The sequence below is a fragment of the Falco cherrug genome, chromosome Z, assembly GCF_023634085.1.
Source record: "Falco cherrug isolate bFalChe1 chromosome Z, bFalChe1.pri, whole genome shotgun sequence".
NCBI classification, from domain to species: domain Eukaryota; kingdom Metazoa; phylum Chordata; class Aves; order Falconiformes; family Falconidae; genus Falco; species Falco cherrug.
In genome coordinates, this window is record NC_073720.1 from 66,298,519 (window position 1) to 66,311,946 (window position 13,428).

Sequence of the window (13,428 nt, forward strand, 5' to 3'; positions counted from 1 at the left end):
GTTAATGAGAATGTATAAATCTGTATATTGGGTATAAAGACGGTTTAAGTATGTATAAGTTGTAAGTGTTGGTAAGAAGAGATTTCAGTAATGAAAAGGAAATACAATGAGATGGTTAGAAGAGATATAAATGTATTATGTGGGACCTGAGCATGATCCAAACAGTATGGAATAAGGGGTAGAGATTGTATTCGGTCTGGCTGGGTGAAGTTAAAATTCCTTGTAGCAGCCCTCATAGTGTTGTTGTTTGTATTTATAGCTAGGAAGGTGCTGGTAACACACAGTGGTTTGCTACTGCTGGGAAGTGCTTGCACAGCATCAGGGCTGCCTCTCCAACCTCCCAAGGGCAGTGGGCTGGGTGTGGGCAAGAACTTGGGAATGCTGACCCAAAATGACCAAAGGGATTTTCCATACCATATGACAGCTGTTCAGCAATAAGAACTGAGTGTGAGGAGGAAGGAGCAGCAGAGACAAAGTGTGATAAATTGGTGGTAACCCGCATTCCCTCTCCCCCTCTACTGCTCAGGGTGGAGGAGGTAGAGAATTCAGGAGCTTAGTTGGACCCAGAAAGAAGGGAACCAATGGGGAAAGGTGTTTGAAGGTTAGGGTTTATTTTTCATTACCCTAGTCTGATTTGATTGGTAATAAATTAAATTAATTTCCCCAAGCTGAGTCTGTTTTGCCATTGCCAGTAATAGTTGAGTGATATCTATGTCCTTATCTTACTATTTTTTCTCCCCCTGTCCAGTTAAGGAGAGGGAGTAACAGCAGATTGGTGAACACCTGGTGTCCAACCAAGGTCAACCTGCTACAAACTATTAGTTTTTTTTCCAGAGGGCAACCAAGACGGTGAAAGGCCTTGAGTGCAAGGCTTATGAGGAACAGCTGAGGTCACTTGGCTTGTTCAGCTTGAAAAGAAGGCTGAGGGGTGACCTCATCGTACTCTACAGCTTCTTCAGGGGGGAGCAGTGGAGGTGGATGTGCTGATCTCCTGTCTCTGGTGACCAGTGATATGACATGGAATGAAATTGAATGAAGCTGTGTCAGGAGATGTTCAGACTGGACATTAGGAGAAGATTCTTCACTAGGAAGGTGGTCAGTCACTGAAACAGGTTCTCCAGGGAAGTGGTCACAGCACCAAGCCTGTCAGAGTTCAAGGAGTGTCTGGACAAAGCTTTTAGTCAGATGATCTAGTTTTAGGTAGCCCTGTCAGGAGCAGAAAGTTGGACTCAATGATCTTAATAGTTCCCTTCTAACTTGATATATTCAATGATTCTACCTGAAGGGATATGCAAAGAGGACCGAGCAAGGTTCTTTCAAGCAGTCTTTCCAGGACCAGAGGCAATGAGCACAAACTGAAACACAGGACAATCCCTCTGAACATCAGGAAATGCCTTTTCAATGTAAGGATGACTAAACACTGGCACAGGTTGCCCAGAAAACTGGTGGAGTTTCCATCCACGGAGATATTCAAATGTTGTCTGGATAAACCCGTGGACAACTGGCTTTAGCTGACAGCATGAGAATGAGGGTTGGATCCAATGACTTCCAGAATTCTATACCAATCTTAACAGTTCTGTGACTCTATGATTAACATAAGCATAAAACTAAAGCATGTGTTTAAAGCCTAACAGCTCACCTTATTTAATGTCCAATGCAATGTGTTGTTTTCAGTCATAGGGACAGAAAATCAGCATATGAGTTTGTGCTGGTTTTGGCTGGGATAGAGTTAATTTTCTTCACAGTAGCTCATACGGTTCCATGTTTGGGTTTTGTGACCAAAATAGTGTTCCTAACACAAGGATGTTTCTGCTATCACTGAACAGTGCTTACACAGCACCAGGGCCTTTTCTTTTTCTCATGCTGCCCTACAAGTGAGTAGTCTGCTGGTGTACAAGAAGCTGGGAGGGACACAGTTGGGACTACTGACATCAATGGACCAAAGGGATATTCCATAGCATGTAACACTGTGCTCAGCAACAAAAGCTTGGAGCGAAAAGGAGGAAGGGCAGGATGTTTGGAGTCATGATGCTTGTCTTCCTGAGTAACTTATGCATGTTGAAGCCCTGCCTTCCTTAAATTGTCTAAAAATGTACCTGCAAAAGGGAGCTAGTGAATGAATTAGTTGTTTGGCTTTGCTAGTATGGCAGGTTTTGATTTACCTATTAAACTGTCATAATCTCAATCTATGAGTTTTCTCACTTTTATTCTTCTGATTTTCTCCCCATGTCATTGGGGGAAATGAGCAAGCAGCTGTGTGGGACTTAACTGGCAGCTGGGGTTAAACCTCAACAGGACTGAAGGATAAGCACAAGTTTTTGTCTGTGAGTAAATATGAACCAAAACTAGATAAAAAACAATAAAATGAAACTATGGAATCATAGAATTTAGGTTGGAAAAGACCTTTGAGATCATTAAGTGCAGCCATTAACCCAGGACAGCCAAGTCCATCAGTAAACCGTGTCCCTAAGCACCACATCTATGCATTTTTTCAACAGTTGCAGGGATGGTGATTCTATCACCTCCCTGGGCAGCCTGTTCCAATGCTTGACCACCCTTTCAGTGAAGAAATTTTTCCTAACATCCAATCTAAACCTCCCCTGGTGCAACTCGAGGCTGTTTCCTCTTGTCCTGTCACTTTTTAACTGGGAGACAAGACTGACCCCCACCTGCCTACAGCCTCCTGTCAGTTGTAGGGAGCAATAAGGTCTCCCCCTCAGCCTCCTTTTCTCCAGACTAAACAACCTCAGTTCCCTCAGCTGCTTCTCATAAGACTTGTCACCAGCTTCATTCCTGTATATATGTAGTCACTACAGAAGGGAGCCTGCTCTGAAGATTTGTGTCCAAATGAGGGCAGTTGAATTTTTTCTGTGCCAACTTTTGTAAGATCTGATTTGACACAGTGCACATGCAGTATAGAAATAAGCTTCTGCACATCACAGATTCGATCAAATGTTGTATAAAATAAGAAGGAAAATATATATTATCTAACCAGGGTGAAAAGGCAGATGCAATATTCTATAAGCAGCTGGGAGAAGTCTCACAGGATCTAGCCCTGGTTCTCATGGGGGACTTCAGTTTACCAGGTGTCTGCTGGAAATAAAATACATCAGAAGAGAAACAGTCTAGGAAGTTCTGGAGTGAAGGTGACACAGCTGGTGAGGGAACCAACTGGACCTGTTGTTTCCAAAAAGAGAAGGACTTGTGTGTGATGTGATAGTTTGGGGCCATCCTGGGCATAGCATCACAGAAAAGGAGGTTCAATGCTTGGAGAAGTAAGGAGGGAGGTCAGCAGAACCACTACCTTGGACTTCCAGAGGGCTGACTTTGGCCTGTTGAGGAGCCTGGTTGACAGAGCCCCTTGGGAGGCAGACCTGAAGGGCAGAGAGCTGCAGGAAGGCTGGACATTCCTCAAGAAGGGAATCTTAAAGGCACAGGAGCAAGCCATCCCCATGTGCTGAAAGACAAGCTGTCAGTGAAGAAGACTGGACAGAGACCTTTGGCTGTAAGTTGGAAGAAAGAAGAGATTATGACCTTTGGGAAAAGAGGCAGGCAGCTCAGGAGAACTACAAGGGTGCCATGAGGCTTTGCAGGAAGATTAGAAGGGCCGAAGCCCAACTAGAATTTAATTGGGCTATTGCTGTAAAAGGCAATAAAAATATTTCTATAAATACGTTAGCAATGGAAGGAGGAATAATGAGAATCTCCATCTTTTTTTGGATGTGAGGAGAAATGTAGTGATAAAGGATGAAGAAAAGGCTGAGGTGGTAAATGCCTCAGTCTTTACTAGTAAGAGCAATTACCCTTAGGGTACCCAGTCCCCTGAGCTGGAAGACAGGGACAAGGAGCAGAATGAAGCTCCCATAATCCAAGAGGAAATGTTTAGTGATCTGCTACACCACTTAGACACATACATGTCAATGGGGCCAGATGGTATCCACCCAAGGGTACTGAGGGAGCTGGCAGAACTGCTCAACAAGCCACTTTCAACCATTTATCAGCAGTTCTGGGTAACCAGGGAGGTCCCAGTTGACTGGAAGATAGCAAATGTGACACCCTTCACAAGAAGGCCTGGAAGGAGGATCTGGGGAACTACAGGCCTGTCAATCTGACCTCAGTGTTGGGAAAGGCTATAGAGCAGATCATCTTGAGTGCCATCACATGACACAAGCAGGACTACTAGTTGATCAGGCCCAGCCAGCATGGGTTTATGAAAGGCAGATCCTGACTGACTAACCTAATTTCCTTCTGTGACAAGACAACCCTCTTAGTGGATGAGACAAAGGCTGTGGATGCTACCTGGACTTCAGTAAAGCATTTGACACTGTCTCCAACAGTGTTCTCCTGGAGAAACTGGCTGTTTGTGGGTTTGTGGCTCGGATGGGCATACTCTTCACTGGGTAAAAAATGGCTGGATGGCTGAGCCCAAAGAGTGGTGTTGAAAGGAGTTAAACCCAGTTGACAGCCAGTCATAACCGGTGTTCTCCAGGGCTCAATATTGAGCCCCATTCTGTTTAATATACTTAATAAATTATCTGAACAAGGGGATCAAGTGCACTCTCAGTAAGTTTACAGATGACACCAGGATGGGTAGGAGTGCTGACCTGCCTGAGGGCAGGAGGCTCTGCAGAGGGACCTGGGCAGGCTGGAGCGATGGGCCCAGGCCAGTTGTGTGAGGTTCAGCAGGGCTCAGTGCCGGGTCCTGCCCTTGGGTCACACCAGCCCCACGCAGCGCTACAGGCTGGGGCAGAGCGGCTGGAAAGGGCCTGGTGGGAAAGGGCCTGGGGGTGCTGGGTGACGGCCGGCTGGGCAGGAGCCAGCAGTGTGCCCAGGGGGCCCAGGCGGCCAGCAGCACCCTGGCTGGTGTCCCCAGCAGTGTGGCCAGCAGGACCAGGGCAGTGACCGTCCCCCTGCACTGGGCACTGCTGAGGCCGCCCCTCGAACCCTGTGTTCAGGTCTGGGCCCCTCACTGCAAGGGGGACATTGAGGGGCTGCAGCGTGTCCAGAGACGGGCAGCGGGGCTGGGGAAGGGGCTGGGGCACAGGTCTGATGAGGAGCCACTGAGGGGACTGGGGCTATTTAGTCTGAAGGAAAGGAGGTTGAGGGGAGATCATATTGCTCTGTACAACTACCTGAAAGGAGGCTGTAATGAGGTGGCTGTCAATCTCGTCTTCCAGGTAACAAGCAATAGAATAGGAGGAAACAGCCTCAAGTTGTGCCAGAAGAGGTTTAAACTGGATATTAGAAAGAATTTCTTCACTAGAAGGGCTGCCCAGGGAAGTGATTGAGTCATCATCCCTAGAGGTATTTAAAGGATATATAGATGTGGCACTTAGAAACATGGTTTAGTGGTAGACTTGAAAGTGTTAGGTTACAGTTGGACCTGATGATCTTAAGGGTCCTTTCCAACCTAAATGATTCTATGGTTCTGTATAAAAGACAGAACTTCTGCTGCTTTTATGATCTGCAACTTTGATGTAAAATGGTGGCACTTCTTATTTAGGAATATAATAGTACAGATGGAAAACATTTCTTTTAATGCCACATCCAAAGAAAGATGTTTTATGTACTCATCAAGGAGAAGGTAATTTAAAATTACATCTGCCAGTACAGGTATTTCAACCAAAAGCAGTTGCTACATCATAGATCAAGCCAATGGCACTGCATTTAAAAATAAACACAGACATGGATACATATTTGCAAAAGGGCAAAACATTATTGCTGCTTCTGTCAGATTTAACTGCTGCTAGACTCGTTAAAGTATTTTTTCCTTTAAAAAAGTATAGAGACAAAATTAGGCAGGAGAGTTTTCATGTTTCATGCACAAAGGAATGTTCTTTCCCTGATGGAAGCACATCACTTTCATAAATGTAAGTGGCAGTTAATCAAAGACGAGTGAAGGAGAAGCTTCTCAAAGTACACAGATGTAAATATATGTAAGCTGGACATCCGCTGACAATATCCTGTTTTAGTTCATTCTTGAATTTGAGCCACACCTGCTCATGTTCCCAGAACTGAACTAATCTTAAACTCAGAGTACATTTTTATTAAATGCGTGTCAGTGTGTGTAGTTCTACACATGACAAAGAAAAACACATTACTCAAGAAATGTGTAATACAAAAAAAATATTCACTATGACAAAGCATGCCAAAACTGTAGCTCTTAATTTTTGAGTAACCCCAATGATTTCAATACATCAGAAGGCTAGGAATCTAAGGGTCCTGGAATCAAGGCTTTTAACAAGTCTGGCGTGTTTACAGAATGGGAAAGGGAGAAGATTTTCTCTACAGAGAAATCTAGTCTACAGATTTTCTCTTTTTCCTCATTTACAATTTTTTGCATTCTGCCAATTCCATAGTATGCAAGTTTGGAAAGCATAATTAAGAAGTAAAAAGAGAATTCATGATAAAATAGGTGAAATAGAGATATAAAAAGTTATTGGATAGAAAAGCCTAAATTTTCTGTGAGGTAAATGATGTTTGCTGCTCTTACTGGCAAAAGACATGAGTTGAAATTCAAGTCGCTTGCGCACCGGAAAAATATTTGTCACCTGTCTGTTTATATTTATCTGTATTATTTCCATGCTTTGTCAAAACATCTTTCAATTCCAGATTAGCTCTCTAGAGGGAAAAAAAGTAAGTTTGTTGTCTTTTCCAGTGACCTAACTTTGACAAATTACATATACGTTTCACTTGAATTCCTTATGTTCAGTCTGTTGGCACCCTTCAGTTTTGGAAGTTACCACTTTTATAGTGTGCTTTTGTAGTGCACTTTTTGTTTCAGCTGGGATACAGCTAGTTTTCTTCTCAGTAGCTGGTACAGTGCTGTGGCTTGGATTTGGTATGAGAATAATGTTGATAACACACTGATGTTTTAGCTGTTGCTAAGTAGTGCTTACTCTAAATCAATGACTTTTCAAGTTTTCCATGTTCTGCCAGTGAGCAGGTGCACAAGAAGCTGGGGATATCAAAGGGACATTCCAAACCATATGGTGTCATGTTCAGTATACAAAGCTGAGAAAGAAGGAAAGGGGAGATGTTTGAAGTGATGGTATGTGTCTTCCCAAGTTACCGTTATGCATGGTGGAACCCTGCTTTCCTGAGGATGGCTGAACACTTGCTTGCCAATGGGAAATGGTGAATGAATTCCTTGCTTGGCTTTGCTTGCATGCATGGCTTTTGCCTCACCTATTAAATTGTCTCTATCTCAGCCCATGAGTTTTCTCACTTTTCCAATACTGTCCCCAAACCCGCTGAAGTGAGTGAGCAAGCAGCTGTTTGGTGCTTAGTTGCCAGTGTTAAACCATGACACCTTTTTCAAATGTAAATTATTAAAATATGTTTAATACTAGTGCTAAGTGTAGCTCTCCCAAATTATTTAATAGGCCACATTATTTGTGTTTTATCATTGTTGCAGCTTTTCCTCTAGGATATATTACAATACTTCTGTAAGTTGCCCTGAGATTATTAGATAAATTCATAAGAAATGGTGTAAATACCCCACATTTCTTCAGTGCCTAACGCTAGACACTTTCTCAAAAAGCATATTAAAAGATCAGGAGGCAACGTGAAAATAAAGCAGGATATAGAAAAGATGCCACAAAAATAAATTGCAGACTGAACCTTTTTGCTTAGAAAGGAGACAAGTAAAAAGAGTTCTTATTTGAATTTAACAAATGGCCAATCAAAATGCATTTCAAGATTTCAGCATGTAGACTTAATATGACAGATAGTGGTATCTTGTGGTTAATGCCTGTATTGTTCTATCATGTAGAAAATATTGTTAATGTTTCCCCAGGCATTTTCAAGTCCCATCCTTGTTGCTTATAGGTAACTGTGATGCAAATGAGGTTGGCATTTTAGTTTACTGAGTCACAGTAAAGGCAAAAACTTTCATGCTTTCCTAGAGGAGGACTTCCAACTGCCTGGTCAGTATATAAGATAGGATAGAAAACAGAGTTATCCTCTTTTCTTTATTAAAAGCTCAAAGAAATTCCTTATGCCTTTTCCCAAGAAGGGCTGTAGGCATATATTTATTATTTATAAATTGAACTAGGCCCAAAGCAGAGTACATTTGCTTTTTTCTCAGTGAGACAGGGGAAAAGTTACAAAGTAGACCAATAAAAACAGTCATTCAAGGACTTCAAACAGAGAAAATACACAGGAAAACCTTGAACTAAAACATGACACAGGGAGAGAAGCAAGATCCATAACACCAAGATTTACATGGGATTGTCAGTCTACAGTATCTAGCTGTCAAGAGCTGCATAGACACTAATTATGTAGAAGTTTTAGCCTCCTAGAAGTTAGAGAAATCATTAAAGAATTAATACAGCAAGACCCCAGAAAATTTACATAAGCTAGACTAATTGTCTTGGTATCACTGCTGGTCCACATAGTGAATTGTCTCTCAAATTTGGATATGATTACAGGTAAGTAAAGGAAATTTAAGATAAATGTAAGAAATTGCTAGTCACTTCAGACAGCCAACAAAATTCTAGTGAAGCTTTTCTATTTAACAGGTATTGCCTAAATCGTAACTGATGTCATGAAAGTCAAGTTTCTATTGTAAATGTAGCAACTCCTTTTCCTGCACAGAAAAGGGGATATTGCAGTTATCTTTATATCATCTTTAATCTAATAAAGACTTTTTTTCTTTAGCTGTATGTTAAAAGCTGTATTACAAAAGCATCCCAAATTATGTAAGAGAGGTTCCCATGCACTTTAGGAGCTTTGTGGTGTCTAACTGAATGATACCGTAAGTAGCCCATGGACACAAAAGAAGTATATCCATAGTTCAGACTAAATGTATATGTGGATTAAATGTGGATAGTGACTCAGAACTCCTTTTGCACTTAGGGTAAGTAATACTAATTTAGCTCTTGGAAGCAGAAAATACATCCCAATACCTGTAAGCAGTAATATCAGCAAAAATAAAACACAACTTGCAGAAACTCAATGCTTTCAACACTTACAAGCAACCCGAGTGCTTTTTATTTGAATTTGTTGTCTTCGAACAGATATATAGAAGCAGGAAGGAAGAGGACATGCAGGAGGAAGACCTGCTATTGGTTTGAATCTGGGTCCCCAGGGAAGAAAAAGAATGAACCTACTGTCACCATACACTCAATAAACAAACTATACATCACAGTAAGTCTTACTCTTGCTGTCACATATGGACCACTCGATAATGACTACATGTTCAAAAGGAAACATCACTTCCTTTACACCTTACCTGGAAACCTCAGCAACTCCTATTTTAAAGTGACAGTTGCCTAGGCTAAGCTAGGCAAGGCGTGCTGATGGTATGGGATACGTGTCAAAAGACTTTGGTTTTATAAAACCTACCTTTTCAATATAATTGATAGGAAGCAAATTTATTACAGCTCAGAGCAGAAGAGCATAGGTTTTAATTAATGGAGACTGTATGTTAAAATTATTAACACAAAATCCTCTAAAAAAACTTTAAATACTTGACAAACTTGCACATACTTCAAGTCACATTCTCTACAGTTGTTAAACCATAAAAAAAAAAAAAAAAAAATTACAGATGGCAGATTTAAGGTCAAATTCCAGACTCTCTCCTAACCTACAACAGAAATTAGAGCAAGAAACTTCTCAAATACATATTTCATCATGTTAGATCATATTATGGGTTCATCAAAACAGGAAAATTATATAATCACTGGATCACAGATTAGTTTGTTAAACCATTCCCTGAAGTTCCCTTTAATTTCCATAACTTTCAAGTAATAAATGGTTATGACAGATATGAAATGGTTCTGAATATTTTATGCTGACTGGACAGCTGTAATGCTTACTGTATCAATACATACTTCTTAATTTAAATTTGACAAGAAGGGGAAATATAAGCAGGAATGTAAGAAAATAAACCAAAAACCTTTTACTTAGTCCTCATTAATACTTCAGAATTCTGTCAAGGTACCATGAATACTCATGGGTGGAGAGAGGAGAGGAGGAGCTAGTAAAGTGCTCAGGGAATTCAAGCAAATACAAAATTTTCCCTTCCAAGGGAGATGGTATTTCCTAAGGCACTGTTAATGAAAACCCGTCTGACACAAACACACATATGGGTGTTTAAGGAAGCTATTTATACTGCCCTCAGTAAGAGGGTTTTAATACAGCTCAATATGAGCATGACAGTTTTAATTTTTTTATTTGCACTTGATTTTGTTCTTACTGTTGAGAACAAAAAAAGGGGCACTTACTTTCACAAAGACGCTATTAGCTACTAGTAAGAAAATTCCTGAAGAAAAGGTCTCCTGTGCTGATCTTAGTTAGACATGCTTGATACAATAGCTCAAGAAGTAAATGAGTGAGGTGCTAGTAGCAGCAGAGGTCCTTCCTCTGAAGAACTTGGACCTCTCAGCAGGATTTGGAAAATTCATTGGAAGTATTCTGAGATCTGTAAAGATAGGAGACAAGCATGTAAGTCTATTTGATTAGATATTTAAATCTTAACAGATGTCTACCACTGCAGACAAAAATCTTAAACCACTGGTCCATGGGGTATTAGAAAGTGGCATCGTTCAGATTTATATAAAATATTTAATTATCAGGACATGGAGAATGACTTTGTAGGTAGCAGCTGGGTCTGCCTTCTGTCTGGTCCTTGTGAACTAGCTGCATATTGGTAAGAAACATAAAAACATCGACAGAACAGACTCCACAGGGGTGTACATGCTGTCAGATTACTTAATTTACTGTTCCATTTTGAGGCCCATCTTATAATAGTTAACACTGTATATATCTTAGGTTTTTTTCTGGGTTTCAGCATGGATCAAGCAATTTGTTCCTTCTCTTTTTTGTGGTTGTGGAACATGGGATGATTTATTCTGGTTCCATTCTCTAGAGATAGTATATACAGATGCAGACTGGTCTGCACCATTTACTCAAGGGATCACAATTCCGCACCTCATAATGAAGACAATATAAACATAAATATTTTGGAAAATATATTAGACCTGTTATAGTCCAGCGTTCAGACCATTATATTAGAAGAAGGTAGGGTTTGCTTCAGGTCTCCTCAGAGAGTGAGAATAGTTGAATATGCATTCCTTACACCTTGCTTGGCCTGTTCCAAGGCAATACCAGTATTTTCTATCACATGGACATTCAAATACTGCCTGTTCAAATACTTTTTTCCACATAGACTTGACAATCCTGATAAACATGTGACCAAATTTGAAACAATCAAAAATACTTCTTGGTTGTTAAAGTTTAAGTTTCAGTTCCAGTTTTGTTTTGTTTTTTTAAAACTAATAATTATGCAGCAGTACTAAGTTCCATTTTTTGTTATTTTTTCATTAAGTGATATGTTGTTTTTCATTCAGTTTGTTAAATGAATAGTAAGAAAAAAAGTAAACTCAAAGTTCAGAATTCCATCACCCAACATTTTAATTTTTTTGTGAACTTTTCCCCTCTTAACTTGTCATTATTACTTCCAAATGAACTCTTACTCTAGTACTTTTTTCTAGTTAACCCAGATACTACAAAAAATGAAGCTTTTACTGCTACACCAAAGTGCTTGTCAATATTTTGTTGTATGCAAAATTTTTAGCTATCACAGAACCACAAAATTGTTTAGGTTTGAAGAGAACTCCAGCTACCATCTGGTCCAGCCACTCTTCTCAAGTAGGACCAGCCACAGGAGGTTCCCTAGGACCATGTGCAGTCAGGTTTTGAGTATTTCCAAGGATGGAAACTCCACAACCTCTCCGAGTGTGCTGATTTTGGCGGGGATAAGGTTAATTTTCTTCACAGTAGCTCATATGGTTCCATGTTTGGGTTTTGTGACCAAAATAGTGTTCCTAACACAAGGATGTTTCTGCTATCACTGAACAGTGCTTACACAGCGCCAGGGCCTTTTCTGTTTCTCATCCTGCCCTACCAGGGAGTAGTTTGGGGGTGTACAAGAAGCTGGGAGGGACACAGTTGGGACTACTGACATCAATGGACCAAAGGGATATTCCATAGCATGTAACACCATGCTCAGCAATAAAAGCTGCGGGAAAGAAGGAGAAAGGGGGAAGGACATTTGGACTTATGGTGTTCTGTCTTCCCAGGTAACCGTTATACATGATAAAGCCCTGCTTTTCTGGAGATGGCTGAACACCTGCCTGCCAATGGGAACTAGTGAACGAGTTAGTTGTTCAGCTTTTCTAAGATGTGCAGTTTTTATTTACTTATTAAACTGTCTTCATCTCAGTCCATGAGTTTTCTCACTTCTACCCTTTAAATTTTCTCTGCCGCCCTGCTGCGGGGCGTAAGCAAATGGTTGTATGAGGCTTAGCTGGTGGCTGGAGTTAAACCACATCACTAAGCAGCCTGTTCCAGTGATTGAGAATCTCACAGTGAAATAGTGTTTTCTTGTGTTCAAATGGAATCTTATGTGTTTTAATTTCTATCCATTGCCTCTTGGCATTTTAGTGGGCACTGCTGGCTCCATCCTCTTTGTTCCCTCCCACCAGATATTTATCCTTACTGACAGGATCCCCCTAAACCTTTTCTTCTCTGGGCTGAATAGTCCGAGCTCTCCCAGTTTCTCCTTATTATGAGATTCTCCAGTTCCTTAGTGTGTCTTTTCTGGATTCTCCCCAGAATGTCTACATCTCTATTGCACTGGGGAGCCCAGAACTAGGCACAGTACTCCAGATGTGGCCTTACCAGTGCTTAGCAGAGAGGACTGATCATCCTTAACCTGCTTGCAATACCTCACAGTCTTCCTTACTGGATTTTCTGATAGAGACACACAAACGTATCTATGGTTTTTTTATGTTGACCTTTAAACCTGTATTTCAACATGCATAGCTAAAACTTCCAAAATTCCTGTTGTTTATAACAGTCATACAAAAATTATTGTATATTTGATAATTTACTTATGTGACATGAAGGAACAGTAATACAATTAGACGTGTAAATTTTTATATTTAAATGAAAGAACTAAGAAACTGTCCTATTGAAACCTTCACTTTTGGGTCTTGTATAAATTTCTGAAAGAATCAGGTATAAACTGCAGCTGGGCAGTTGAGCAGATGCCCTTAAACAAATTAAGAATCACGTTTACTTCCTTATGTCAGTTTTACCTCAGGAAATACTTGTTTAACAGTATCACAACCAAGATACTGCGTAACAAGTAAGTCCCAAGTATTTACCCTGAAGCACAGACATTACTGATTTCTGATACTACTTTATAGCACAAATTCAGCTTATTTCTGCTAAAGGTGACTTTGTCATACCCATTAGGTATGCTACTTTTGTAGAATATAATTTTTAAATAATTTAAAACTAACCTTATATGTCCTTAGGCTCCAGCTGCTTGCAACGCTCAGACAACTACGAGAGGTGTCTGGAAGATGACAGCTCAACCTTGCAGAAATATTCAGGAATTCAAAGTTTGTTTTCATT